The sequence below is a fragment of the Chroicocephalus ridibundus genome, chromosome 1, assembly GCF_963924245.1.
Source record: "Chroicocephalus ridibundus chromosome 1, bChrRid1.1, whole genome shotgun sequence".
In the NCBI taxonomy this organism is placed as follows: domain Eukaryota; kingdom Metazoa; phylum Chordata; class Aves; order Charadriiformes; family Laridae; genus Chroicocephalus; species Chroicocephalus ridibundus.
The window spans coordinates 34,157,217-34,185,197 of record NC_086284.1 but is presented as its reverse complement, the minus strand read 5'-3'; the positions used below and the strand labels follow the sequence as shown (position 1 = coordinate 34,185,197).

General features: G+C 40.5%; 1 long non-coding RNA gene across 1 annotated transcript; it reads left to right on the top strand.

Moving 5' to 3' along the window:
• Window positions 1–382: 382 nt before the first annotated feature.
• On the top strand, window positions 383–27,728 carry LOC134518827 (uncharacterized). Its single transcript, XR_010072071.1, has 5 exons — window positions 383–565; window positions 18,463–18,843; window positions 23,008–23,099; window positions 25,248–25,478; window positions 26,720–27,728. It is a non-coding gene; the product is annotated as an uncharacterized LOC134518827 (long non-coding RNA).
• Window positions 27,729–27,981: the final 253 nt, after the last annotated feature.

Here is a 27,981-nt window from a genome sequence, read left to right as displayed (position 1 = left end):
TACTGTTCTTTATTACATGGTAAGCAGAAACAGTTACCTTATATTTTCACTGTAAAATTTTTAGTTTGAGAAGGTTTGGTGCAATGTTGCGAAAAAGGAAAACCTCTCAGCTTCCAAATTTTCTCAGTTCTGTTATCTGTCACAGCTAAAGAAATAACATTAGTTTTCTATCTTTTTTCCCCGGAGTAAGAAGACAAATAGAAACTAAGATCTAATTCTTCACAGGGGCCGAACCCATGCATGACACTTTTTAGGTTTAGCACTGTAGTCATTTACTGTGACAGTGTCTTCTGCTTGTGTAAGGAGAAATGTAGCCATCATCACGCAGTTTGCTGACACTGGCTAACAGAACATATGCCTGTGTTTTGGCAGGGAGATGGCAGATGTCATTCTGCGGGAAGCCCAGGGGAAAAGTGAAGACGTGACCTCAAACTGCCTTCAGCCTGGCAGCGCCAACCTCCCTCTGTCATCCACCGCACTACGTGTTGTGTCCAACACCTGCATCACCGAACACTAAAGATGCTGCAGTCAATGGGGAACATAAAATAGCCAGAGCTCATTTTGGGTTTGTTCATTTCATTTTATTCATTTTGGGCTTTTGTGCTCCCAGTCTTCATTGTACGCTTGTCTGGTATTGTGAGCAACGGGCAGAGATGCAGGGAAAAGGGCATCAGGGACTGTGTGTGGCCATGTCGACAGGCCATTCCCTGCTTTGTGATGTGGCCACAAGCAGGTGGCTGCGTTAGCCACCTGCGGTCACTGGGTCACTGGGGTTAAATTTCTGCCTTGCTCTTCTGCAGATGGACTCTTTGTTGACCCTCACTCTTCCATGGCTTCGGAAGCTTTCATAGTGCAACCACTGAATGCACAGCAAATCCAGTCTCACACACAGATGTGAGCATCTTCTGATTCAGCAGAGCAGGTGCAATTTCTGTGCATGTAGGGAAGCCAAATATCCCTCTGAAATACGGAGGCGAACTCCTCGGGGAGATGTGTCGTGCTGCAAAGAGCTGAGGGCAAATTGAATTTGAGAAGAGAGACAGGCAGAGGGTAAAAGCTGCACGAATATGTAAGGCAGGGGGATTTCTGCAGAAGACATTACTGCAAACTCAGCAGTAATTAAACTGCCCACAGCTGCCGTTTCTCTGTCACCTTTGGACGTGGAAGATGCTTTAACCAGCAGCAAAGTCAAAGGAAAACTTTAGGTATAACTTAAGATCTCAAGTTGCTCACTGAGACCTAAGAGAAAATAATTTTGTTTTATCTTGTCACCTTGCAGACATCCATGATCAGAAATCGATGAACTGCTTTACTTTGGGAAGGCTTTTGAATAGATTGCCTTGAAAACGTGGAAGACCCCTTAATAACCCCCAATATGCATCTTGGTGGTTTATTCCCCTTCCCAGTGGGGAGAGGAAAGATTAAAAAGAAAAGGAAATGTTTCAGGAGATTTCAGAGTTTCTTTTACTTTCTTGCTTTCTATTTAAAAAGTGTGCTTGTGAAAGAGAGAGGAAGGGAGAGGAATAAAACAGAAAATGAGACTCTTTAGAAGGAGGAAAATTTGAGGAATTCTCCCATTCTTCCTATTCAGTCTTTTCGCTACTTCTTTCCAGTAGGAGGAAAGAGAGAAGGAGGGAAGGAAAACAACTGAGTGAGGAAGGTGATGGCAAGGAATTCAAATATTACAGGTTTTGCTTTTAACAAGCAACTATATTTGCTCTTAAATTTTTGGTCAACATTTCCTATAGGAAGAAAATTTTTAAAACCAGCTTTGCTTGTTACGCATCATTATTTGTGTATATGGCACTCCACATGTCTGCAAGAAGACAGAATCATTCTGAAGTGTTTGCCTCAGCGCAGGCAGATGTGGCAAGAAGTCTCGCTTTACGGTACATTAGTGGAAATAGATGCTATTCTTGCTGACACCAGATAGGTCTCTCTTTGAGGTAGGAAGATAGGCAGGGCACTGTAATGCTGCAAAAACTGTTTGGGAATATGCGGTCAGTGAGTGAAGTAAAACTGGGGTTAAGTCAGGGAAGCTCAAATCGAATTTCCAAGGTAGCACTCAAAAAGCATATCTGAAGAACAGAGTAAGCCTGCATATGTGCAAAAAAGGAACAAGGAATGTGGGTTTGTGGGCAGGAAATAAAAAGCAAATTGATAGCCATGCCGTAAGGGCTGGGTGTATAAAGGACAAGCCTAGAACAGAAGGGAAGAACTTCAAAGAAAAGAATCGCAGAGTGTGAGAAGCAGCTGGCTTTTGTGTCCTTTAAGGAATAATTCGATATAGGAAGACAAAACAATAACCCAAGGGAAAGTGGGCTCCCAGGTTGCAGGCAACATTTCACACAGGCAACAAGCCCTTCAGCACTCTTCCAGTTACAAACCAGTAAGGGTGTAGTTCAGGTGCAAGCTCCCAAATTGCTCTCTGGTAAATGACACTGGTATAAAATACATCTGTGATATGAATATTTCTTAGAGGCAGTTACAAGAACGGCATTGCTAAATTGGCAGTCTCCTCTTGTAAATGTTGTCCTTTTATCTGTCCTATTCTTTATTATGAACTTCCAATTGGAACAACAGGCATTTTATTAATTAAAGATATCAGTTCTGAATGTGATGCTTGTAGGTTATTAATTTTGTATCACACTATGCTTCAAATGCAGTACTGTACTCTTGAGGGATCCTGCTGCAAACTGAGATACCATGATCTCCTTAATCAGAGACTCTAAGGCATCAGAGTTAAAGCTAATTAGGATTTATGGGACTTTGGAGGGAATATAATTTGTATGCGAACACTATAGGTGATAAGGGGTTTCAAGATGATGACTGCAGATCTCAGCTGAGCTTGGGTACCACGGTTTGACAGGATAAAGCATTAGGAGCACATTACACAATATTTTTCCATTTCATCTTATTTTCAGTCAGAAGGCTAAGGCAGAGAAAACACCGTGCATGTGACACAATTTTGTGGCCCACCTTTTGTTAAAATCTAGGCTGGGACTGAAGCAGCAATCAACACCTCCTGCTTAAAAAGCATTTCATTTCAGTAAAGCCTCAGCAGCCGAAACAGCACCTTGCTGTTCAGATGTCCATCCCGCTCTCCTCTTAACGCCTGGGTCGTATCACATCATGCGTAGGCATGTGCTTGCTGAGCCTTCGCTGGGGACTCTGTCAGAGGAATACAAATCTGCTCCAGTGATTTTAGAGCAAGTGCTCTTGAGAGCTCTTTTAGCCATCCCACTAAATCCAAGACAGCTGTTCCATTGTAAAAATCAGCTTAACATATGGCTTATAGTGATCGTATATTTATATTATATACAGTATAAAATAAAACAAAAGGTGCTTGAATTCTATGAAGACAGCAAATTGCTATAAGCAGAAATGGAGGGAGAACAGTGATTATAGACAATCTGTACTAGACTAGCAGGAAACATTACCAATAACAGGAGAGGAACCATGAAAGGGAGGACTTCACTACTAGGACAGCTGTCTACTTGGCAGCTAATACCAACAGATATTTGATGAATGAAATCTCTCTAGGAGCCTCTGGTGATGACAGTAACATTATTTTGCATTGAAGTGCTGTTTCCGTGTTGGGTCAGCTTGGAGGGAGACTCTGGAAGTAGACTGTATAGGATTTCTGTGTGCATATTTATGAGTTTACTAGTTACGGAAATTATTAATCCTGGAAGGCACTTGAAGAATTCCTTTTAGATATCTCCCTTCTCTGGGGAAGGATAAGTGGATGTCCTTGGCATTGCTTGTAGCCATGTTAAAAGTGCCAAGTATTTCTAAGATCCATCTTTCTACATATCACTACCTTTAGAAGTTTTTATTTTCCTTATATTTGGATTATTTATCTCTTGTGGCAGAGAGCTTCCTGTTCCACACCTGGTGCAAAATTAAACCGTTGATTTCAGTCCTCTTTATGAAAACTCTGTTTATATTGGAAGACACCTGGTAGATACGGAAAACATTTGAGCCCCTGTTTCTCTTTTAATAGCATTTTCATTATTGAAAGGTATGTTGTCATGTCCTTCTTCAAGTCTCTTTATTCTAGATGGAAGAAAGAAAATTCTTGACAACCTTTTCTCATCAGTCTGTTTTCTAAAGCTCTCAGAAACAGTGTTACTCTCTTCTGGGATTTTCCCATTATTTTTACATTTTCGTATTCCACACAGGTTCTCAATAGTCCTGAGCGGAGAGAAAAATTACATTCTTTGCCACTTAGGAAACCTCTGTTTGTACATCCCACAATTGCATTAAAGTTTCTTGCAGCAGCATGTTCTTGCCTCACATTCAGCTTCTAATCTACTATAACCTTCAGATGCATTTTTTTTTTCTTTTTCTGTAATGTCTTTCCTCTGTTAGCAGAGACAGTGACAGCTAGCAGAGGTACAGCCTAGAGGTACCAACCAACAAGTGGTCTGGTTACAAGCTGCTCCCTAGTCTACATGGCTATCTATCCTCGTGCAACCTCCAGTCAGGATCTTAAAAGGCAAAGCTATAACAAAATCCCTAGCCTGGGAATGGGGATTCATGCCACAGGAAACTTGAAAAGCTGCAAAGCAGCAAACAGAGGGAAATAATTCTGGAGTCAATTTTAAAAATATAAGGCTCACCAAGTCTCCTAATCATACTTCTCATAGAAGAAAACAAGTTATATTTAGGACACGTACGGTCAAAAGCGGCAGCGATGATTTTGGAGACTGGATTTTGGAGCTGTTAACAGCATTTCAATCATCTGTAAATTACTTGAAAAATCAAAGTCGTCAGTTCAACAGTAGTAGGTACTGGCAGTGTTCTTGCCTTGTTTCTGTGCTATTTTGGGATAGGTGTGGGGAAGAGGGGATATCACATACAGAGTCAATGCTAATACCCTGTCTCCCATATGGAGCTCTGTGTCTTTCTCCTTGATGATCTTGCATGAACCTCAAACTGATTCCAGAAAACTAGAACTGCGACTCATCAGTTTAACTCGGTTTCCTGCCATGACAAGGAACTGAACAGTCATGACCAAAGGAAGAAAATTCTGAGTTATTTTGAGACAAGAACAAGACTATGTGACTTTTTTAATGAGAAAGGCATCTTCCAGTGAAGGAAACAGACTTCTGTGACAGAGCTGTGGAACTGTTGTTTCTTCTGCAGAGAGTTTCAGGCTGCATTTCTATTTAATTGGCGTCAAGCCTAGCATCAAGCCCACTTTCAGAGTTACACTTTCTTCTGAGCTTTAATTTGCACTTAAAACTACACTCCACTGCCTGAACACTGTCTTACTATTACTATTTTCTCACCTACAACTTTTCCTTTTAGAAAGAAACTCTTCCATCACATAAGCCATTCCTCTCCTAGTCCCTCTGCTTCACTGCCACCGCTGTAGCTGAAGGGATAAACCCAGACAGCAAGCAATCAGTTGGCAGGGAAGGTAAGGATGGTACAAGTCTAATGGAGAAACTTACTGGGAACAAACAAAATTGTACAAAACTAAGCAGTGATATATAGTCCTTTTTAATGTCACCTGACCACTCTGTTGTCCAAGGAGCAGAAGGTACTTGGGGTACAAAAGGTGCCAAGGGGTACATGGGTAGAGAGCCACAGGCTGTGCGTGTATTCAGCGCTCTGTTCCAGGTATCACAGGTTCTTTGTGCTGATCACTTTTATAATTTTTTCGTTTTTTCCTTTGAGGCTGGTAGCGCTTACCTCAGCAGCTGCTTTTCCTCTGCCAACTTTTACATTCCTTTTTTTCCTCCTCTACTGTCTTGTTTAGGGAATGGTAAATCATGCTATGGCAGGTACTCTTCTCTTTGTTTTCCTTTTGAGGGTGAGGTTGAGAATAGTAACGTTGCTGTTGATGTTGATGTTGGATAATAACTGGGTTTCTCACATCAGCTACAGGCTGTTGGCCTACACCATTGCTTTCTTGACTGTCTGTTGTCCTTTGTCTTACCTCTTAATTGATCTTCAGCTGAGCATCGTTTCCCAGATTATCATTAAGGGGTACAACCAACTAGGATCTTTAAAGGAAACAACTCTTTAAATTCAAATGAAGCATACACAGACAGTGACATACATCCCAAGGCCTGGGAGGTATTGTTTTTTCCAAAACATGGCTATACAAGAAAATGTGTGTTAAACAGAATCAGTCCTTAACTTGAAGTGAAGTCACAGACCTGCTCTCTGCCTCTCTAGGTACCTGGGTAAGTCCGAGATATCTTTACTGTCAGTTTTTGGGAATGAATTTCTCATTTTCCTTCTAGTTTTTCTGGGGGGGTGGGGGGGAACCCAACTGCAAATAGAAAAGTCTTCACTGCATATATGAAGTAAGAGAGCTTTGAAATCTCAGTTCTTAATGACTTTCCTCCGTGCATATACCTGAATTCTTCCTGGGGAGCTTGCTCTGTCAAGGATTTGGATGATGAAGTTGCTGTCTGTCAGGGGTCTCACTAACTAAAGCCCAGCTAAAAGAAGAGGAGGAGTACCAGAAAAGGTAAAGTGTGATGGAAACCCTGCTACCATGAGGCTGTCATCAAGTTAAGCCTCTCATAAAGGACGATTAAAGGGTGCTACTTGCTTTTCTTGCCAGTTTTGCTAGAATCAGTGGTATTTGCAGAGAGGCAGGCAGAAAAGCCTCCCCACACCACTTTGGACGTTCTCCCAGGACCCAACGCACAGCTCTGGACTCTGTCCTGAGCAGTCAGCACTGGAGTATTGCTGTTAGATGAAAGACATTTGCTAACACCTTAGGAGGAACTAAAATTTGAAATCCAAGGTCAGGTCCTTTCTTTTATTTATTTTTATTCCTGAGAAATATATACTTGTATGCTTATGTATATATACAAGGAGTGTGCTAACGTGTGTGAGAGGCAGAAGGAGGAGGGAGAGAGGAGAGAATGAATGAAAGTTATCCTATTCTTTGTTTTTACTCAATTTCCTACAACAGAAGTTGCTCCTTTCTCCTCTTCTTGCTGCAGCTGCGTGGCCATTATAGTGTCTATGGTAATAATACGATAGTGTTACTGGCAACTATAAAGCTCAATTGGTGTAAACAATGATTAAAAGATTATTGCACAGAAACAGGTGATTTTGTGCACAGCTAGTTAAAATGAATGCACATTTTTCCCAACCAAGTGCTAGCAAAATAAGCACGCGTGTTTAGGAGCCATTTTCTATTAACAATAGTTTGCTTTTGTGCCTGCACATTTCACACTCCATTAGCTGTCGGTACCTTGTATGGAATCTGACAACTTAAAAGCTCCTCTTTTTCCCCATATGCAATGAAAAGCTAACGAGGATGCTTTCAGAGAGAAATAAATAAATAGGTTTTCTTCAAAAAATTGTTGACTGTAGAGACAGTATTTCTAATTGAGAAACTGGCATCTTAGTGAACAAGTTACTGACGGTAATAATGAAAAAGAGTAGGATAGACAGCTTTATGAAATGGATATCTAAGAACCAGAAAGAAACTAGCTTATTGAAACAACCCCATCAAAACTGGGACACCTAGCCTAGGTACAGCTTAAGCTATGTGTGATCATGAGTGAGTGGTAGGTGGTCAACAAGTGCAAACTCATGGTTTCTCAAGAATAGTATCTGTCAGAGCCCAACAAATACGACAGCAGCTGTGCTAGTGATGAGATGCTTGGCTGGACCTCCTGGTGTGGCATGTAGCTTGAGAATGTAGGTACCTACATTTGGGTGTTTAACATGTGCCCCATCCTACGCTACCTTTGTGCTCCATCCTTGTAGTCGATATGATCTGAAAACCTAATCGTCTCTCCCTAACAGACACCTATGTTTGGTCAGCTGAATTTCCCTGTAGTCTCCACTGACTATACTGACCAGGGACTCGAAGAAGCAGCCCACACATAGGTCAACTGCCAGTAAGGATGCCCTAGGATATCTTGGCTTATCTCCAGCTGCAGATCTGATGCCCTATCTACCAGTCCTATGTGGATACCTTGGATATACCAGACTATTTTAAGTGATAATAAATGGTTGCATAGAGGCAATTAATTGAAGTCCTAGTGAACAAAAACAGCAGTTCTGTGTCATTTACTTGTGCCCATACAAGATTTTCTTGTTGTCCTCATTTTTTCAGTGCCTCACTTAGCATAATATTTTCAGATCCTTTTCAGGCAGGGAAAGTCTTCTGTGCTTAGTTCACCAGCTCTTGAGATCTGGTAACTTCATCTAGAACTACCCTGTTGGAGTATACTGGCACTGCACGATGGTGCTCCCCCAGCTGAATTGCATCTAGATCACTTGTCCTGTTTCCCGTGCATTGGGTCAGAACTTGGGAATGGGAGCAAGGAAACAGCAGACATCACCAAAAAAAAAGGAATGGGTCTGAAGGTAGTTACGTTTAAACTTTAGATTCCCTCAAACCCTGCCTGATTTGGAAAGTGCTTGGCCCAGCAGGAGTTTCTTTGGACCCACACCCGCAGACTGGCATTCTTTCTAGAAGAGAGCAGATGTACATACCTAGTGGTCAGAACACTTGCTAGGTGAGAGAGGCTTATGGTAACTGCTAAAGGCTTTCATAGGTCTGTGCTTTCAGATTCAGATTTAAGGACTTCCTACTTCCAGAAAAACCTACTCTTCTTGTAGATTGGCTCCTGAAGCACAGCGATTCTTCAGCCCTGTGAACTAGTGCAAAGTGCTGAGCTAGGCAGCAAAGTAGTACAGCTCACACATGGATACACCAGCAGTTCCTTCATTTCTGCCCCAGGAACAGGACTGCCAGCCACTAGGGTTGCAGGTCCTCCACTGCATATTTATCAAGGCCTTAATACTACTTTAATACTAAGTAGTATTAAATAGTAGGCACCACTACTACAACATCACCCTCAGTTAGGCCTACCTCCCTTCTAGTAGATCTAATATAAAAGCAGTAATTGCCTGCAAACAAAGGTTCCCTGAGAACATACTGAGAGAAAGGGAATGTTATGGGCATGAGTAGTCTTGCACAATAAAAATATTCTCTCTATAACAAATAAAGCTGATTATATATACAGCAACACAGATCTGTTGCATCGCTATCCATCACTTTGGAGTCCTCTCACCAGTTTGTTACCCTGCTCTACTAACCATTGTCTTTAGTCTTTTTCAGCCTCAACCTTGATTCGTTCATTTGAATTCGATTCATCTGATCAGTACTATGAAAGGAAGAGGCACACTGGGAGGTTCACACTGATAAGTTAGGTCTCATGGGGGCAGTGGCTGAGACGTTTCAGTACAGTGATCTGTTCCAAAAAGCCAACATCTCCACCACTTGATGACCTCGGCAATCCTGGTCCTTCATCTCTATCCTCCATATCATATCCACAGTCCCAGCTTACTTAAATTTTACATATTTAGGACTCTACACACATGTCACTATCTGTTGTATTTACAAGAATATATCTGTTGTGGTTTGGGCTGGGCTGGCCACTAAACTGAACGACAGGTAGATGCCTCTACTCAATTTGCCTGCGCACACTTAAATCTTTAAATCAAGCAAGGAATTGCTATTGCTTGCAAAACTTAGATTTACACCTCAGCTTTTGAAAAGAGAGAAAAAAATAAGTAGGACTGGCAGGGATGCAGAGAAACCCGGATGATAAGAGAGTGGGTTTTCCTTTAAGGAAAATAGAAGCAATAGTGTCAAGTTCCGTTTGATATTGCGAATGCAGAAATCCTATCAGAGGGCTAAACAAATGAAATAGGATTTGAGGGTCTCAGTAAACAACTTCAGATACAAACAAACTTGAGTAATGGTTTTTGGAGGTTAGGGAATTACACAGGATGGCACAGATGGGCACAGAGTAGAACACTTTTATTTGGTCACCATCCTTGGCCTTGTTGCGCTTGTTGAAAACTTCAACTCAACCAGACTGCTGTTGGGTATTATCTGCCTAGTCCTGGGGATTTGAGGGCAGGTGTGATAGATAAACACCATTTCTTTACTCTCTGTCCTTTCAATAACAATTATGCAGGGTTCCAGTATATACCAACTACCACCTTTGAGGGAAATAAGGAGAGATGGCATGAAAAACAAGGGTAATTTATTATTTAAAGAAACCTTACAGAAATACTATTTTCCTTTAGCTAGTCATGTATTTTTCACATATCTTAGCAGGATTCTGCAATTTTCTCAGTCTTTTTTAATGAAGAAAATACTATTTCCAGGGTTGCATGTGAGTTAAGACTGGACATAGTAATGATTCTTAATCCATATGGTTTAATAAACTGAAATAACCAAGGTTTTAAGGTAGAATATTACCTATTTCCTAATATAAAACTCCTGAAATAAGCATAAATAGCTATTGAATTGCTCAGTACACAAAATTTTTATACATACATGTTTTGTGATTTAGCCTTTTGTCAGGTTTCAACATTTCAGTAATGCTTACGATTTCCTTAAAAAGTGAATCTATTTTTTTTTTTTAAAGGGAGCTAGATCAAATTAAATTATTGCTGTTCCTCAATTCAAACAAATTCATATGAATATTATGTCTCTGAATAATGTCCACTCTTACCTGCTTTGTCATGTCATGCTTTTATGTAAGAATGGCATTCTTGACCAACAAACTAATTTTGAGAGGGTTGTAAAAAGTCTTCCACTTATTAGAGGAATAAAAGTCTCTAAAAATATCTCCATCTCTCCAAAATTTATCATTTTAAAGAAATTCAAAGTTTCAGTGGGGATTGCTCAATCATTCTGTAGGAACTTCTCATAACAGAAAAGCATTTCAAGAATCTTTCAATCACGCGACGTGGAAAGAGCCATGATGCAGGCTACCCTACCCCCTGGCTTCAGACTGACAGAATTTAGGATCTTCAGTAATTTTGAAACCTGGAAGATACAGAAAAATTATCAAAATTATTACTATGCAGCCCCCAAGTTTATCTGTTGATTTAACTTTGGAATGCTTTGCTGTATTACCTAGACAAAGACAATTAGCAAGAAGCAGCTATTCATTATCCCTCTCCATTTATCTGTGGGTAGAAAGGCGTATCCCAAAGTCACCATTAGCATTGCAGTGATGTGTTGTCACAAATGATGCATTGCCAAATTCACGCAAATTGACCATAGTACACACTTTACATTTTCAAATATTTCTTACAGCTTTATTGGTGTCTTGAAAATAATGGTTTATTCACCAAGCAGTATCAGTTTATCAAAAACTTTTTTGTGTCTCCATGGTTTGCATCATCAGTGGCTACAGAAAAAAAGTTTGTCACTTTCTACATTGATTTTTAAAGTCTCTCTCAATTGAAAGGGAACTTAATATTTTGTGAATGATGCCTGAAGCTGTTGTCTTAAGAAGAGAAAACATTTTAGCTATTGGAAATCTTGGAATAATACTATTCATTTTGCTGTCAAACTAGAGTGATTTGCATTAAAAAATCATGTGTAATGTATGGTAAAGTGCTGTAGTGGTCTTTTTCTTTTTTTTTTTTTTTTAGGAAGAAATGTTTCAAAGGATTTTTTTTTTGTCTCACGTTAGGAATTATGATGATTATTTATATGCTTCCAAGCAATTGAGGAAAAACGTGTCTCTGTAAAGTACAGTAAGTCTTATGGGAACTATTGCTTTCTCTACTGAACCATGAAAAGTCATTTCTGTACTCATTCCAGGAATGCTCGTTCCTCTGTTTCATCTTAAGGACTGTGTCTTGATTTGTTAATAAAATGCTATTGTCATGATCTCTACTCTATCATCAGCCACATGCAGATGTACATATCAACTACTTCTAAATCAATTACACGTAGATTGCCACTTGGATATAATCATTCACTCCAGCCCACAAAGTGCTGGGCTAATAAACACTTCTTGTGATATAGCCAGTAGTTAGCTCTGCTTTGATAAACATTTTGGGTAAAGTCCGCTTCAGATTTTAAAATGTACCATGTGTAGTGTAATCCCAGCTGTGGTTCTTTGCCTTTGCATTGCTATGGCAGGTGGAATAATTTTTGTAAACAATTTATGAGGAAATTTTACATCCTTTGGTTTTAAGTGTGCTCTGTTGATGTAAACCGATGCCTGAGATCCTGTCCACAGGCCCTCCCCTTAGACACCAGTGCGGCTTGGGGGAATGAGAGCCGTCTGCAGGCAAAAATAGTTCCGCTCCAGTTGTACAAAGTCCCTGTGGTGCAACATTTCCTTCAGCTCTTCCCAACTCTTTGACAGGTTTCTTGATTTGCCAGCAAGATCCTGAGGCAGTTTCCAACTCTTTTATTCTTCATGACACCTTCCATCCCAGTTCTCTCTGAAACGCTTTGCTTTGATGTTGAACGTGAAGGGAGCCCATCTCTTTTCCTAGCTCCAAGTTCCTCATCAGCAAAGGACGGTCTGACACCCAGTGTACAGAGCCTGACGCGATGGGAGTCCTTCTCTCCTCATAAGCTGAAGAAGTTGGATGAAAACATCCAGAGATTTCTTGTAAGACATCTGCCAAGGACCTCTAGTTTCTACAAGTAAGAGGACTTATTCCCAGGTTCAAAGCTCTACCTTGCACACACTACGTACTGAATCTTTGCAATAAAATGTTCTAGAATCTACGTAGGGCAACTGTTGATCTTTTATATAACCATTCATTGACCTTTCTAGAATCTACCTGAGCTGTAAGTGAAGGGATGATATACATCTAAATGCCATACAATGTCCTAAAGGTTCTCAAACATGAAGTCTTGTCTATGACTTTTTAATTTCAAGTGTGTATTTCAGAGCAGTATTAGAAAGACACAGATTTCCATTTTGGAGGCTCTGTGGTTATTTTCATTAAAAAGATACATTTTACGATGCTGAATTCTATTTTGAAACCAGTATTTAATCAATAGTTACATGACTCTGACTTGGTCTGGCCAGGTTTCATTGCTGATTGATTCAGTCTTCCTTTCACTCAAATAAGAAACAACAGGGGAAAAAAATTCTCATAAAATAACGGCTCACTAACCGTCTTAAATTGGCTGTAATAATCTTGTATCTGCCTTTACATTTTTAACAGTTGCAGCCTGTTGCAGTGGTAATCAGCTGTAGATTAATTCAGATTTCTGTATGCTCTGAAACCAAATTATACAGCTCAGATTGATCGTTCATCAGGACCCAGCAGTGTCTGAGCCCCTGCAACATCACTGTCAAAATGCCTGATACTTGGGAGAGAAAATTAGGGGAGATAAATGTTTTCAACTTGTGTATGTGCTGACTAACAGAAAACTTTACTGCCTGCAAATATTTGATTATAAGCAGTGAAGCTGGTGAAGGTGTTTAAAAAAGACATACTTAGGAACAAAGGCAGGGAATTATAAGCCCTAAATGTGATGGGTGATTTTTTTTTTTTTTTAAAGCAACTATTTTTGTCAGGTAAAAATTTCCATCAGTAAAATCTGAGAGAGGGGAGTGATCTCATGATATAAATTCTGTTAGCTCATCACCTAAGATAGCCGCAACAATTCTACGTCTGCTAGTAGAGAGAAAAATGTAGTAATAATAACATTTTTATGGTGATAGGGGTATTTATTAAATCACACAATAGGTTTTCTGACCGAAATTAAGTTTATAGACAAAACTAAATTAAACAAAATAGCTCTGTGGCATCATCACAAACAGGAATTTAGAAAAAAGGTCAGAAAGTAAAAAAGAATAGTTATCAAATCTACATCAGTTTATCAATATTTCACATATGTCATATGTGGGAAAAAACCTGATCAGCATTACATGGCCACAAAAATGAAGGAAAAATCGTGTAATGGTTGCATGTGCAACCACCATTCTCTCCCCTCTGCAAGGAATATCGTTACACTGTGTGGGATGAATCGGATCACAACAGGGGAGAAAATAGCACAGAGGAATAGAAGTAGACTGTATCATGATGGATATGGAGAATTAATCAGAGAACCAAGATTATTCAGGCAGTTATAAATTTAACTTTTTTCTTTTAAGGAAAAAGCTTGAAGTAAATCTTTGTCTCTATAACCTTAGTAATCTCCTCCTCAGGAGCAGGTTATCATGTGGGACTTACAGCCTTGCTGGCCCAGTGGTCCAGCACTCCAGTTGCTGCATTGACTGTTGGCCAGAGAAGACTGTCATCCCAGACAGGAGATGGACAGCTGGTGTGCGATGCCATATCTTTAGAGGCTGGTTGAAGGTGCCTGACCCTGTTGGACAGAGCAAATTTTGCTTTATGTGCCAGAATCTGATGGGACTGTGTATAGGTGCAAGAAGTATGGCCAGATCAACCAGAGCCGGCTCAGTCTGACATTCTCTAGGATCTTCCAGAACTCACTGGTGCTGCTTGGCAGTGCAATAAACCAAGGTGTAAATCCTCTTCCTTCTTTTTTTAAACTTGTTTTGGCACTTTGCCAGCAATATTTTTTTCTTGAGGATTTTGATTTTTAGTGGAGAGCTTGTGGTTTTTAACAGTTTATAACTCAGCCAAAGTGAAACAGAATTTGATGGGACGAAGTACTTCTTTAGCCTGAGGGCTTTCTCCCTGCTGAATTTTAAAGGTTTTTCTGCAAACTGCAGGGATGAATTAGAGCAGCTTTAAAAAGCGATGAGAGTCTAGCTAGAATGGGATGTGTTAGCCTCTCTTAAGGGGGTGACTATCAGCTCCCTTGCAAAGGGACCTGTGGCCATGTTAAGGGCCTCCTGTGGTCTATGAGCATTTTTATGCAACCTCGTATATGGAATACCGAAGTAAAAAGAGCACTTATTGGTGACAGTAAAACCTGTGTTCCCAGCCTGTGTACTCACCTCCCAGAAGTTATGTCACACACCAGAAAAGTATATCAGCTGTACAGGCCACAAAGAAAGCAACGAGATGTTATTCTAGAGCCTGGTGGTTGGGGAGAGAAGTGAAGTAGGCTCTTTGCCTCGTTTCAGGAAAAAAAAATAAAAATCTTTACTTCATCGAGTGTTAATGCAACAATAGATTTGTCCCATCTACATTTTAGCTTCTTCTAGATGTGTAGCGTGAGTCATCTTACATGATTAATATGTCTGAATGCTCTAGGTTCTCCTTCCAGTCAACGGAGAGAAACAGGCACTTTTAGGGCACAATACACAGAATCATAGAATCTTACAGTGTGTCTGCATACGCTATGGTGAGATGCATCACACCACAATGTGCTGTTTCTCTCTTTAATTATGAAGAAGGAAGCTGTTTTGAGGTGGTCATCTACAAATTAAGCATCAACACTAGGTCAGAGAACTTCCCTCAGGGTGTGAACCACTGTGAATTAAGGTGAGGAGGTTGCTGGGGACACCCCCCCACTTTAGTCAAGGTGGCTTACGATGCCCAGAGCCTGGAGGGACCTCCATGAAGATGAGGAACCTGATGGCTTCCAGTAGCCCCAGCTCCTTAGCAACATGAAGGCCTGGGATCCATCTTCCCCCCCGCCTCCCTGCTGAAACTGCTTCAGGGCTTCCTTGGACTGCCCATCTGCTATCTGCTAGGCTGACTGGGGGCCTAGGAAATACTTTGAAAAGACAGAAACCCTGACAAAACTTAAACATTTCAGGGTGTGTGTTTCTTGGGGATATTGAAAAACTTCAGTTATGTGATTTTTCTTCAAGATACTTGTCTAAAGTCTCAGGGTATTCTGCAGAACAGAAATCCTAGCTGTTGGCCATCTCTGTTCAGTGTATTATTTTCATGGAGAAGAGAAGGCTTCATAACTACCTTGATTATTTAGCTCAGTTCTCAATAAAGTGACCTATTTCATTGTCTTTCCTTGCTCTCAGGCAAAGGGCTGTCACACTTGTGCAAAGATGAAGCTCAGGGCTTGTCAACAAAGGGCAGGTAAGGCATGCTGGACAGATATCTCCTTATGTTGCAATTGTGTCTAGTGAAGTCTGAAGTACCTGCCTCATCTGCCTCTCACCTCTTCCCTGTCCCATTGATACTTTATATGTGACAACAGAATTGCTGGCAGGGATATTTCAGCTGGGATAGAGTTAATTTTCTTTGGTTTGGATTTACTATGAAAAGAATGTTGATAACACATTATTTTAGTTGTTGCTAAGTGATGTTTACATTAGTCAAGGACTTTTTGAGCTTCTTATAGAAGCTGAGGGGGAGCATAGACAGGACAAGCTGGCCAAAAGAATATTCCATACCATAGACGTCATGCTCAGTACATAAATGGGGGTTGGTTGAGGCACAAGAATCCATGATCATTGCTCGGGATGGGCTGGGCAAACCATCACTGGGTTGTGAGAGCAAATTGTGTTGTATCATTTTATTTTGTATATTCTTTTACCATTATTATTTTCCTTTTCCACTACTGTTCTATTAAGGAGTCTTTATCTCAACCTACAAGTTTTTTTACTTTCCCCTCCTTTTGTCCCTCGTCTCCCTACCCTACTGGGGTAGTCCTAGTTGCTGGCTAGGGCTAAACCACAGCAACATGCCAAAAGAGTCCGATGTGCAGAGAATAAAAGTACAGACCTTTGTTAAATCCAGTGGGATGAGCTGGGAGCAGCTCTGCTGGCAGATGCAATGCAGCAGGAGGAGGGTTGTGAACAGCTGCAGAAAAGATCCTGAGCAGTCTTACATGCCACTGACACAGCTGTTTGCTGAATGCACATCTGTCTATGTCTCACTGACAAAGAAATATTGGCAAAATCATATCACTATTGCTCCAAGTCAGAGCAGTTTGATTACAGAGTATACAGTTGGGGATTTATATTCATGTCTTGTTTTTATAGAACTTCTAAAATTCTTGTACAATGAATTGAATATGCCACACACAGACAGATGTTGGAAAATAATGATTCAAAATGCACATAGACGTTTGTGCCCTATGCTTGATCTCTTTCTTTTATTGGGGAGGGTAAGAGAAGCTTGTCCTTTTAGGTAGCATCTGACCATCTCTGCTTTCTCATGCCTATTATTACTGACTGAACCATCTGTAATTTCATAATACTCTATATTAAATAATTTTTCTTTATCCACTGTTTCTATTAGCTGTTTAACAATTCATCTTGTATGGTATTTCTTCCACATAATTATAATATATCTGGCAGTGCTTAATTGAAGATTAATAATCTCTCATTTTGTTTACTTAAAGGATATGAATGACACTAGATCTCCGGCAATGAATAGACTTGTCTAAGATAGCTTTTATTTACCTTTGAATGCCCTTTTCTGAACAAGTGTGTATGAAAGGCTTTTCAGTATTAAGGGTGTGCTATAGTGTCTCATGTCTCATAATATTTCCAAGATATGATTAGTAGCTTCTTTCCAGGAAATTGCAGTTACTTACATCAGCACCATTATGCCCATTACACATGGTCATTTCATCTGGTTGCTCTTTTACCTTAGGATAAAGGTGAGTATCAGGTTTTTATACCCGTAAGGCAAGGCTCCCTCTTAGAAAAATTCCAGGCACTGCTTGGGAATCTCTTGGTTAAGTTATCAGTCCCTACCTATCTACCTTCTGTTTTAAGCTCCACAATGACATATAATGTTGGAGAGATCTCTTTAACTTCTCGTTAGCAGGAAGCTAACTAGGAATATGCCTGAGTCTTCCTCAGCTACGTGAGTAGACTGTGTTGCTTGAGGATGTGAGTTGCCTGATACTGTATAGATACTCAGAAAAACTGTGTTCAGTTCTAATGTGGAGATTAGTTATCTATCTTCCTGTGGTTTACAGTGGTACGAAGCGTACCTCCTTTATCTGGTCAATAATCAGAACCCTCTACTCTTCTGACCTGGTGAAAACCAGTAAAATCTGATGTCTTGTCTTTTGATCAAGATTAAAATGCTAAGTACATTGATCTACTCCTGGCTAAAATGAAACCGTCTTGACACTAGTTTCCCAGCTTTCTGTTATTTATGATGTTACTTGCAGTATATCATGGTCCTTTAGTGTAGACAAACACTTACTGGAATTAGTTTGTTCCATAGTACAGAAAGATCATGAACTTCCATTGTAAATTCGTGCCCTGTGGTCTCAAAAATGTTATACATGCCAAAAGAGAGACGATACCTAAGGATTTTGTAGCAACTATCTCTGTGTGCTAGATTTTGTAGAATACAGAAGACTGAATGTTTTTGGAGATACTGTTGGTAACAGGATGTAAATTGTCAGGGACCATCTGCTGTGAAATTGATTGACCATGATTCAGACAAATATCATTCAGAGATTTAACAACATTTAGGAAATCATGTAGAAGTTTTGCTTTCTTTTTGCTCTGCTTTCCTTTCCCAGTGGTAACTTTTTGTACTAAATTTTAAGTGGACTTATATTTAAATTCCTGTTTATGCAAAAAGGTCGGCGATACAACATTGACCTTTCAGTTTCATGATAATAATATAATGGTATTCAGTATAAGATTTACTTCTGACATAAATAACCTCAAAGTATTTATTCCAAACATATAATGTTGCAAAAATAAATTTAATTATTTATAATTATAAATATGGGGGTTTAATGTTTATTAAAATGTATCCTATCTTTGTGAACTGCAGAGATGTTTTGATGAACCTGATTTTTAAGATGGTTACCTACTACGTACTCAGCACTGGTGAGACACATCTGGAATGCTGGATCTGGTCCTGGAATCCCCAGTGCAAGACAGGCTTGAACATACAGGACTGAGTCCAGTGCATGGCCAGAAATTTGATTAAGGGAATCTTATCCATGTGGATAAATACCTGATGGGAGAGAATCAATGAAGAAGACAGACCCAGGCTCTTCCCAGTGTTAACACACATTGAACATGAGGCAATGGGCACAAACTGAAACATGGAAAATTCGATTTTAACATAGGACAAAACTTTTCGATCATGAGAGTGGTGGAACACCAGCATAGGCTGCGCTGAGAAGGTGTGAAGTCTCCATCCTTGGAGGTATTCAAACAGCAAGTCATGACAGTCATGAACAACCTGTTCTAGCTCACCCTTCTTTAACCAGAGGGTTGCACTCAACAATCTCCACAGGTGCCTTCCAACCTCAGCTGTTCTGTGATTCTGCAATACTTAAATTCCTCTATTTCTTAGTTTTTATCCAATCATACTAATATTGTTTATCACCCTTAGAAATAAATTAACAGAACAAGCTCCCTGAAAAATGTCAATTATTTTGTCTAATTATTTGGAGAGAATCCAGGAGAGCATTTTCCAAGTAATTTCCGTTTTGGAGCTGTGATACTCTTTGGTAAACTCAGCCACGCTCAGTAGTCTGTGTGCATGGTTAAGGCTTTCCATGCCATATGTTGATGTGTAGTTGCAGAGGTACCAAAAAGGCACACACAACTTGATAACTAAGGGTTTGCAGCTGATCCTATTTGATGCCTGTGCTCTATAGGCAATCTCGGAGGATTTCCTATACGCAAACTTGCACATGCTGTTCAAGGGCTAGACACATTTGCTAGCCCAAAGACAGCAAGTGGGTCTGAGCTCCAAACAGTACCACTACCACTGTGTCTGGGCTGACTCCACGAGCTCGTGTCTTATCTGTACCTTTAGAAAGTTAGGCACTAGTTCCCTTGGCATCTCCAGTAATTACGCATTGAAACCCCAAATCTCACTTGTCTGTGACTCGGCTTCTCCACCTTGAAAGTGACACGACTGGCCATGTAAAACACTTGTTTGTGATTAAATCTTACAAAGACAAATATGGGAAGATCTTTTACCAAATTGTGGTTCAATTTTTGTGATCACTTCCCAAACTGGTGTGATTCATCATTGTGGTACTTTCTTTAAATCCTTACTTCCTATTTTTTTCAAAATGCAAGAACAGTCATTTGAATTAAAAATTATGCATAATTTGATTCATTATTCTTGCTGTCATATTACAAATGGTTTTAAATTTATTTTACCTAATGAGACAAGTACAAGGAATTTGTGTCTAATATTAAGGTGAGTAACTATCACACTGGCAGTGAATAGGTTTCCTATTTGTTTTTGTGTTTGTGCACTAGGCTACAGCCCGACTCCTGCTCACCTTAGCTGATCAAGGTTCACTACTGAACAGTAGTGATGCAAAGCATCCTTAGAAAAGTCACTACAGTGTAAACGGTAGTGCAGTATACGCCTAATGTCCCAGATATAGGAGCTACCTGAGCCATCCAGGGAAAAACAATCACATTAAGGATCGTATCCTCCCCCTACTCTCCTCTCATCATTTATTTTCCTCTATTATTGGGCATTTAGCCTTTGCAAGGGCTGAAAGGAGAACTCCTTCCTTGGACAGAAGCTTCTCTCTCCTGTGTGCCCACAAAGTCTATTTAGATGTCCTCCCCTCACCAGCAATCCTATTCCAACCAGAGAAGGAAAACCTCTCTGCCTTCCTGGGGTTAGAATAGGATCAGGCTCAGAGACCTGTAGGTGGGCTCACAATAATCATCAGCCATCCAGACTGGTCTCAGACGGTCAATGTACTGAAGGACGGACCATAGGCCATCCTTGACGCCCATGCCATCCTGTGGCAGGTGTGTTGAACTTATCTCCCTGTGGTAGCATTTAGCACAAGGAGTCTGTCAGCATCGCCTTTCCAACGCCCTCTTGGTTCCGTTCCTGTCCAGAGGAGAGAAAAGGCATCTGCGATAAAACCGTATTAAAGCTCCACTTTGATGAGGAGTATTGTGTACATATCTGTAAAGTGGGTAAAAAGTTTAATATGTACCTAAGAGTCCTTGCAGATAACTTCAAAGCTGACCCTAATAATCAGTGTAGATATATGTCCAATGATCACTCTGTGAGTTGTTGTTGTTTTTTAAAATCAAGGAGCAAAAAAAAAAGCAGAAGCCAAATTCAGATCACACAATTTTAAGCTGCGTGTAAAATTTGTGGCTGTTGAGTTGTGAGCAGGCAGCTAAGTCCAATTTGAATGAAACTGGAATGCATAAGAATTGAAAACATCATTTATATTCCCTGTCACTTTGGTAGGGTTACCTCTAAATACAAATACATATGCAAATACTTTAAAGTGGGACTTAGGTATATGATTGAAATCTCTGAGAGAGAATGCAAAAAATTACATAATTTGTGCACAAAATCAAGTTATGCACCTGATGTTTTTGCAAATACCTGTGCTGCTAGCATTTCAATATGGGCTCCTTAAAACGATTTCCTCCTAGTCTCCCCCATCAGCTTCCCCTGTGCATAGAGAAAAACTTGACCAGACAATTTGACGTTAAAAGCTTTACTTGAGAACATTTGTGCTTGCCCTTTAGAAACAACCATTTAGTGACTGCACTGAGAACCATGGCTGTAGTGACAATACCAAACATAGCTGCCTATTCTCAAATCTAAGCCAGAGAGACATATTAAGCTATTTTTTCCCCAGGGCTGAAGAGCTGTGGCCTCCGACAGCACAGGACTGACGAGAAGGTGGTGGTGTTGTTGTTATGTTCAGATCTTTGTTTTGTGTGCCTTGCTTTGGTGCCCCAACAACCATTTCTCAACAACTGTGTAGGGAGACCAGATTCTGGAGAGAAAGAGCTGTGAAGCTTTTTTCCTGGCTTAACAAGCTGGAGTATATAGTGTCTATAAAGTCCTGCGCCACGTGAAAGAGAGTGAGGGGACAGGACCTTATAGACCTAGAGGAGGAGCCATGAGTGCTCTTCTGTGATAAACATGTACATTCCCACCTCTTGTCCCGCAAATATGGCACGACAACACTGCAAAACAGTTTTGCCCTCCAGAGATTCTAATACTTAAACCAATTTCTGCCAATGATTTAGCACTATTTGTGGATGAAGTGAAGTCAGCTGAAGCTAGGGGAAATCAGTTCAACTTTTCATTAGTTTTGGTGACTTACTTTCACCAAAAAGAAAGAGCAGCTGAAGGCTCTCAGTGCATGCAACTCAGTGTGTTTTTCCTTATTATGAGCCCTACCAGGTGAACTCATTTAAAGCATGGGGAAATATTGTTCTGTCTGGACTAGCCTGGACTGTAGGAAGTGCTTAGGTTACGCATGAGACCGGTGAGTAAGGTAGGAAGGAAGATGAGCACTCATCAGTGAAAGGAGATTGGTGTGATTGATTGAAAAGTGTATCACTACCTGTCTGATGGCAAGAAAGGTGGGCTTTGGCATGCTGAGATTGTGATGTTTCTGGTTCACCTTGGTGGCACACTGGGACTAGCCACACTGCACTGAAAAAGAGGAAAGCCCAGGATATGTCCTGGCATACAGGGTTATCGTGCTGTTGGGACTAGAATGCATGAAAGAGTAAATGAAAAGCTGTGCCCATACTAAAGAGACCTGTATAGCTAGGCTCCTCTCATCCATACAGAACAACTTTGGAATCAAAGTCTGTTTTATCAATTTCCTCTATTTTTACAAGCCCTTTGCACTGTTGGTGAGACAGCAATTCTGAAAAAACAGGCACAAATACTCAATTGTAATAGTCTATTTGCCAAACTATATCAACACCCCCATGCGGTATAATGAACTACAGTGTGTGCAGATATGTCACTACAGCCAGGGAAAGAAGCCAAAGTGAGCAGGAAGAAAAGCTGGTCTCTATTGATGGAACAGCTAGTTACAGTGCGTAAGTAACAGTAATGAAATCAGCTATTTGACATCAGCTCTAGAGAAGTACAAGTTCTCAGTGTGCCATGATCTGCAATGCTGATGCAAACCTCCGCTTCAGCTAGATGTGAAGATCCAGGAGGACAGGTCTTTCCAATAATTGAACAGCATTGCTGCAAGCCACGAAATGAGTGTGGTCTAGTGGATCAGGCTTTTCCACTGTGTTCCCAAGCAAGAAAAAGGACTGAAGGAGACCATTTTCCCGGTGATGCTCCTACTGCCTTTGGGCACAACAGCCCACCCTACTTTCTGGTACTTTAGTCTGAAGCTTCTTGTTCTTCCCACTCACGTGTCTTTGAGTGACTTCTGCTTCATGGCTACCTTCTCCTGTCTCTCATGTTTGCCTAAGTTTCCTCTCCTCTGCTGATGCCTATTTTGAAGCTACAGTACTTTGCTTTTTTCCAGAGCTCTTTGCATTTTCACACAAATTCCCTCCTTCCTTCAACTTACATTTATTCTACTTTTTTTACCCTCAGATTCCACCTTGGGAGCCAATTCTCCTGTAATGGCTACACAGCATCGTACTGCAAATGACCACATTCATCAGGAGAGTTGCAGCCACTGGGAGGTACAGTAGCCAAGCTGTACTCCGTAATCTCAGGATGTTTTTCTTCTTCCACTGCTGGCAGTCATAGTTTTCTCATGCACATTAGACAGTAATGTAAGAAAGGTAAAATTATAAACCTGCTAGTATTGGTAGTAAATGCTGGAGGTCTGCATTTAAGCAACTATCATGACTTAAAGGGTTACTGTGACACTGGGTTTGCATGATTTCATAATATCCAAGGACACAGAAGCTTTATTTGCTAAGTCTTTATTAGAGATTACTGCAAATTACCAGCAGTAAAGTCTACTTATGATTAATAAGGCAAATATATGTATATAAAGCTATTGCAAATTCAGTACCAGAAAAGCAGGATTATATATATAAAAATATATATGTTTTTCAATAGAAACAGCAATCAATAGTAGCAGATAGTCTATATTTAAATATTACAAGTTACTAGGAAATTATCACTGGTAAAGCAGCAGATACAGTTATCATTATTTACACGTATGCCCCTATATATTAGACAAAATAGTACCAGTACAGCACACATCAAACTGCTACCAGGAGCAGGACCTCAAAATCGATGATGGACAGTCTCACTTCAAAAATGATCCACATCACAGAGCTTGTAGTCAGCCAGATGTTCCCACCAATGGTCCAACTTGTCCAGGAGGCCTCATAGAAACGTTCATGCAGGGGGAGTTCTCAGAGGAAAAGGCTCCATTTTGGGTAGAAAGCAAGTCAAATTTGTATCACAGGGATATAAGGGGTGTAGGATACCAGCACATGGAGCAGCCAATACATGCCGCTAATTTCTATTTTTCACCTGGGCCAGCCAATAGACAACGATGCTTTCTGTTCTCGCAGACCAATTTTTGTTTTTGCAGATGGTTTTCCTGTTATTTCAGCTAGAATAGCCAATAGCTAGCAGTTGCCAATTCCTACTTCTTCAGGGTCTTTTCCCTCTTTTCCAGTCTAATTTTCATGTTTTCAGATGATAAGTTGCTGTTATGGTTTCTTGGTTTTGCACTTATCAAAAGTATCTCAGAATATCCCTGTATTTTAGGCACCGGGCTGCATTTCAAAGGTGCCAGCTGCACTTCTCAAGTATGCTTGCACAGGTCTAGTTCTCAGACTAGCAGTTTCCAGCCTGGCAAGCATTTTCTTTGTCAGTATTTTCCTCCTTATAACCAGGTCGCCTTTATGGCTGCTCCCATCAGCAACCCAAGCTCTCTGATCTAGAAAGGCACTCGGTAATTTCCTGGGGTGCTTTAATGCTCACCCTGAAGAAGAAGAGGTAGAAAAGATGTCCTAAGTTTGCCTCCCTTCATATGCCGGACAAGATCAGCCACTACCGCAAGCAGAAGTAAGAGCTGAGGACCCTATTCACTGGCGTGTTTGGAACATCCTTGAACTAATGGGCAACCCAGGAGAAGTGGCCAAAGTAAAGACCAGCACTAATCACCAGGGTGCAAATCTGCCAGGGAATTGGTAATGCTTTGATCCCTGAAACTCACCTGAAGAAGGAGGAAATGCATTTGGCTTCGTCTTTTCTGTTGAGAGCAAGTCACTTGAAATCTTCATCTTGCATTAAGGTGTATGGGCTTCGCAGTGAGAAAATTAACATATAAACAATGAGCAGAAGGGTTCTGGAATTAGACTGTTGCCTCTTGGTATTTAAAATGTAGTCATATCAATCAAAAAAATTGAAAAAGCTTGAGAACAATTTTGGCTTCATTATCTGGTACATAATAACGTCATTCAGATGCTATGTGCAGCCATCAACACCCCCAGAGAATGCCCCATGTAAGTACAGAATAGGTCAAGAAAGAAACTTTATGCGGGGCCGGAATTACACAATACAATGGAAGGAATATTCATCACCAGTAGGCACTGGCAGGGTAGTGTACCCTAGCCGAATATAGCAGCTGGGGAGATTCACAATCATTTTCTGAGTCATGTACATTGCTCAATTTTCCAACCCAAATTCCAGTCTGCAAAAAGATATAATGCTTTCCTCCCTCACGAGCTGGGGCAATTTAAAGACAGGTACTGAAAGTATAAAATATAGTAAACCCCCTGAGTTGCTGAAATACCACAGCAATGAGGTCTGTGCAAGTATTTAAATTACATCTTCACTGTAAAGAGCTTTTTTTTCCCCGGCAGTTTCTCGCTCTCTGTGCTACCTCCAAAATCATAACTAATTGTTGATGAACTAGAACAATGAGATACATGTTTATACAGTCTCGAAGTTGACGGAAGCCACGTTCCCAAGGCTACTCAGCAACAAACTCTTATTCAACCAACGTGGAAACCTTTTGACAAGAACGTGCCCTTTTTCTGAGGCCACTTTAGGATCTGCAAAAGAATTCTGCAGGAGGAGTACCAGAGCACGTGGTGAGTACTTGGGTGAGGGGAAAGGAGTTAGACAGTCTAAATTATGCAATTCCCAGAAATATAAAATATGTCCTGGGGCTGATGCACCATGTTGGTGTGAGGTATCAAATGGAGAAGGATTTAAATAGAGCCAGTAGCATCGATCTGAGCAGGGCTTTCTGGCAATATTTCTTTGCCCTCAGGCCCTCAGTTTTAATTGCTTCATTCACACTGATCTCACACAATTATCCACAAAACCGGCTAAGGGATTTCAGAGAGGATTAACAAGATAACTCCTTAGAACATACTACGGTTGTGTCCGACTCATTGTACTCTAGAAGGGTAGAAGAGGGATATCTAAAGATATCATGCAGTCCATCCATCTGTGTTGGCGAGGAATCAGATCTTCTCAAATCTTCTTCAGTAGCTGTTTGGTGGAGACACGGCAAACTGTACGGTGAATCATCACCATCCCTACAGCAATCGTTTGCATAATCAGAGACTCCTGCAACAAACCCAATTCTTTCCTCCTAAATCATGTTTTCTAAGTCTCTTATCCCTCTTGTAAGCTCCAATGATTTTACGTTTCTTCAGTGTGTAAAGACCACAACTGAACCCACTATTCCAGCTGTGGCCAAATAGAGCAGAATAATTACTTCCTGTGTCTTATACATAACTCCCCTGTTAATAAGGATCTAGAGTTGTCTCTTTTACCCTGCAGATTCACACAGTTGACTTTTATTTTCTTACTGATCCTTTATATCCTGTAATATTGCTACCTGCTACATCATTTCCCATTTTGGATTCATTCATTTAATGTCTCCCTGAATGGACCACTTTGCTCTCTCCTCTTCATGAAATTCTACCTTTCAGATTTCAGACTATTTTTTTCAGTTTGTCAAGATTAATTTTAGTTTTGAACCTGTCCTCCGGAGTGCTTACACATTTTTCTGCTTCATGTCATCTGTAAATTTATATGTACTTTCAGTTCATTAGCAGTCCATAAAAAATACATAATCAGTGGGGTCAGGGCAGGTTTCTGCAGAACTACATCCTCTTCAGTGTGACAAAAAGGCACTGATAACTACTCTTTCAACTCAGTTTAAATGTATATTCTTCCGGCTTGCTGTTGCAGCTACCTTCTTTCTGCAAGCCTCACAGTCATTTTATTTTCCATTCTCATCTCATACGCAGGTATAAGGGACAGTGGGAAGGGGACTGAACTAACAGTGAAGTTCAATATATTTTTTTTCCTAAACAAGCAAATCTGCAGCAAGAAGAAAGCAGTTGTACATCCTCACTGAAGTGAAGTCACCACAGCACTGGGAAAGGAAAAGATCGTCACTGAAATCTAAAAGGACACAGCAATTCAACGAGATCGCTGTTCTTTGCTTGAAAGCATTAGCCCAGCTTTGTGAGGTTTGGATGGACAACATGTGATCAGTGCTTCAGTAGCTCCAATTCTGGTACAAATAAGAGGGTGGAAAAAGGAGGTGTTGGCTACTTATGGGGCGCTTATGGGACATTTCACAGAACCATAGAAATATGGTAGATGGCCTCAGGAGGCCATATTGCCCTGTCTCCCACTCAAAACATGACCTGAACCAATGCAAAATTAGCATTTCTGGCTTCATCCAGACAAATCATGAAAACCTCCAATTGTGGAGATTGCACATTTGTTTCAGCAATCTGTTCCAGTGCTGTGACATCTTCCCAGTAACAGAGTACTCCCTAATGTCCAGTCGCATTTGTTTAGTCCCATGATGTTGATCTCTCCACTTTAGATACACAGCACAAGGAAACCATGATGGAGGTGGATGTTGGTCTCTCAACAAAAGCAGCAGATTCACAGATGTTAAAAGCTTGTGAGGTCAAAGATGTAATGGCAGCTGTTACAACAAAGGCAAGTTGCTTCATAGGACTGTGATGAAAGGTGGCAATTGAGCACTGCTCCATCCTATCTATCATCTCCATAGCCCTTGAGTCAACTCATTAGACCTACTGTCACACTGTTATCTTTGACTGCAGGAAGCCCATGACACTATGAAGATGAGATCTGGTCGTTGTCTGATGGGTGGAAATGCATGGCGACATCTTATAAGTGAAAGCTGCAGTGAAGGTGGCTGTAATGTTGTGCTCGGGACGGTGACAACCCTGTTGCCTTGCTGACTTGAGCATATTTTTTTTCTAGAAGCAAAATTCTCCTTAAAGACAGAGTGGCTTAATAAACAAGATATATTTGTGTATGTGCCCTCCAGCACTATTTGACATTTGTCTATAGTATCTTACAGTGGCATCACTGATATCCATGGAATTGACAGTACATTGAGGTCTTTACTCTAGAATTCCCATAACCTTTTACTGCAAGTTCATCCTGAGATTAAATGGTTAACAAGTGATCAGCTTCTTTTATCACAAAAAAAAAACAACAAACAAACCAAAAAAAATCAGCCCCTTCCATTTACCTTCTTTGGTTTTCTTCCACAAGGCTGAGAAAAACAGTGATACTGGAAATAATATGAAT